The following is a 2,642-nucleotide window of genomic DNA, read 5'->3' as shown; positions in this document are numbered from 1 at the left end:
TGGTCGGCACGGGCTTGGAGGGCCGAAGGGTCTGTTCCTGTGCTGTACATTTCTTTGTTCTTTGTCACACTCACCCTCTCTCTTGCTGCCTAATGCCTCTAACTCAGCCCACTCTCTTACTCTCCCCTCTCTCTCTCTCTAACTCCATTACCGTTGATAGACTAACATCCCGAACCGAGTGAGAAATCAGAAACGGACAAGAGGGGCTGAATAATGAAGCCAGTTTTATTCACATGATTCAGAAACCCGGGGGTCAGGGGTTATTGGGCCAACACAGTGCAGCTGAATTACAGAATTACAGAAATCACAGTTAGCGTCATGCAGAGTAATTGCTGGATATCGCAGTGGGTCACATAATTTCTGGATACGTGTCTCAACTCGCAGCACTTCAGAAAAAGGTCACAATATGTAGGGAGCTCTAGAACGTCCGCAGCACAGGTAATCCAAAGGACAGAGCTCGGTAAAACTGATCTCCCTTGGTTTACATTGTGTAGGTCGGCATGTTCGTTTAGTTAAATCGCAGGGGGCAACTGTGAAGCAGAATGGAAGAGTTAATTGATAATCCTTTCAGAAACCAGAGCTCCCAACTGTGATCAGGGCGATGCCCCAATTCTAACCTAACTGAGGTTTCTGGAGACCAGAACTGTACACAATGCTCCCAGTTTTGTCTAACTGAGGGATATGGAGACCAGAACTGTACACCGTGCCCCCCCAGTGTGGTCTAACTGAGGATATGGAGACCAGAACTGTGCACAGTGCTCCCAGTGTGGTCTTACCTAGGGAGACGGACACCTGAACTGTGCACAGTGCTCCCAGTGTGGTCTAACTGAGGGATATGGAGACCAGAACTGTGCACAGTGCTCCCAGTGTGGTCTAACTGAGGGATATGGAGACCTGAACTGTGCACAGTGCTCCCAGTGTGGTCTAACTGAGGGATATGGAGACCAGAACTGTGCACCGTGATCCCAGTGTGGTCTAACCGAGGGATATGGAGACCAGAACTGTGCACAGTGCTCCCAGTGTGGTCTAACTGAGGGATATGGAGACCAGAACTGTGCACCGTGATCCCAGTGTGGTCTAACTGAGGGATATCGAGACCAGAACTGTGCACCGTGATCCCAGTGTGGTCTCAGCGAGGGATATGGAGACCAGAACTGTGCACAGTGCTCCCAGTGTGGTCTAACCGAGGATATGGAGACCAGAACTGTCCACAGTGCTTCCAGTGTGATCTAACTGAGGATATGGAGACCAGAACTGTACACAGTGCTCCCAGTGTGGTCTAACTGAGGATATGGAGACCAGAACTGTGCACAGTGCTCCCAGTATGGTCTTACCTAGGGAGACGGACACCTGAACTGTGCACAGTGCTCCCAGTGTGGTCTAACTGAGGGATATGGAGACCAGAACTGTGCACAGTGCTCCCAGTGTGGTCTAACTGAGGGATATGGAGACCTGAACTGTGCACAGTGCGCCCAGTGTGGTCTAACCGAGGGATATGGAGACCAGAACTGTGCACAGTGCTTCCAGTGTGATCTAACTGAGGGATACGGAGACCAGAACGGTGCACAGTGCTCCCACTGTGGTCTAACTGAGGATTCTGGAGACCAGAACTGTACACAGTGCTCCCAGTTTTGTCTACCTGAGGGATATGGAGACCAGAACTGTACACTGTACTCCCAGTGTGGTCTAACTGAGGGATATGGAGACCAGAACTGTACACAGTGCCCCCCAGTGTGGTCTAACTGAGGGACATGGAGACCAGAACTGTACACAGTGCTCCCAGTTTTGTCTACCTGAGGGATATGGAGACCAGAACTGTACACAGTGCCCCCCAGTGTGGTCTAACTGAGGGATACGGAGACCACAACGGTGCACAGTGCTCCCAGTGTGGTGAAAAGCAATGAATTGAAGCCAGGACAGTACACAGTGGTCCAGGTGGGTTCTAACCGAGGGATATGGGGACCAGGACAGCGAGCACATATGCTCAATACAGGAATCAAGAGAGCTTTCTGTAGTTCCTCATGCACATGCACACACACACGCACATGCACACACACACGCGCACACACACACACTGAGATCTGGCCCCATCTTGGCACAACCTGATGCCCATGTGAATTTTTCGACATGGTGTACTTCGAGATATACTCACCTTGCCTGTTCACATTCGCAATGTATCCCTGGCCAGCTCTGGGCTGTATCAGCACCAGGAACCCCAGCAGCAAAAACAGTCCTTTCATCGTTCTCCACTGATCTCCTCCCGGTCACAGTGAGATAGCTGGGGCACAGGAGCCCTTTATATCAACATGTCGAGCCTGCTGTGGTTAATAATCACACACACACGACGCGGGTAGGCTCCACCTTGGACAGGTCGAATGGACGTGTTCGACATTAACTGGAATCAAATCGGTTTCTCATTAATAAATGGAGGGATAAGTCTGAATAATGATTGAACTGGAAAGGCATTGCAAGAATGTTTTGCTGTTTCATATAAGAATCATACAACAGACCATTTAGCCAATGGCGCCTCTTTTGTCAATGATGTCAAACCTGTGTCACCTGGTTCCATAATTCTGCATCCTGGCTGGCAGAGGGCATTGAGAGGGTTAATGTCCAGTGTTTGCCCCGTCACGCAACAGGGT

At 50.3% G+C, this 2,642-nt stretch overlaps 1 long non-coding RNA gene across 1 annotated transcript; it reads right to left on the bottom strand.

Moving 5' to 3' along the window:
- Positions 1-207: 207 nt before the first annotated feature.
- On the bottom strand, positions 208-2,391 carry LOC140395865 (uncharacterized). Its single transcript, XR_011936342.1, has 2 exons — positions 2,153-2,391; positions 208-530 (listed from the first exon to the last, which is right to left on the bottom strand). It is a non-coding gene; the product is annotated as an uncharacterized lncRNA (long non-coding RNA).
- Positions 2,392-2,642: the final 251 nt, after the last annotated feature.

Source organism: Scyliorhinus torazame, chromosome 19 (assembly GCF_047496885.1).
Source record: "Scyliorhinus torazame isolate Kashiwa2021f chromosome 19, sScyTor2.1, whole genome shotgun sequence".
NCBI lineage: Eukaryota > Metazoa > Chordata > Chondrichthyes > Carcharhiniformes > Scyliorhinidae > Scyliorhinus > Scyliorhinus torazame.
Note: the sequence above shows the minus strand (reverse complement) of the source record. Positions and strands in the feature narration are given on the sequence as shown.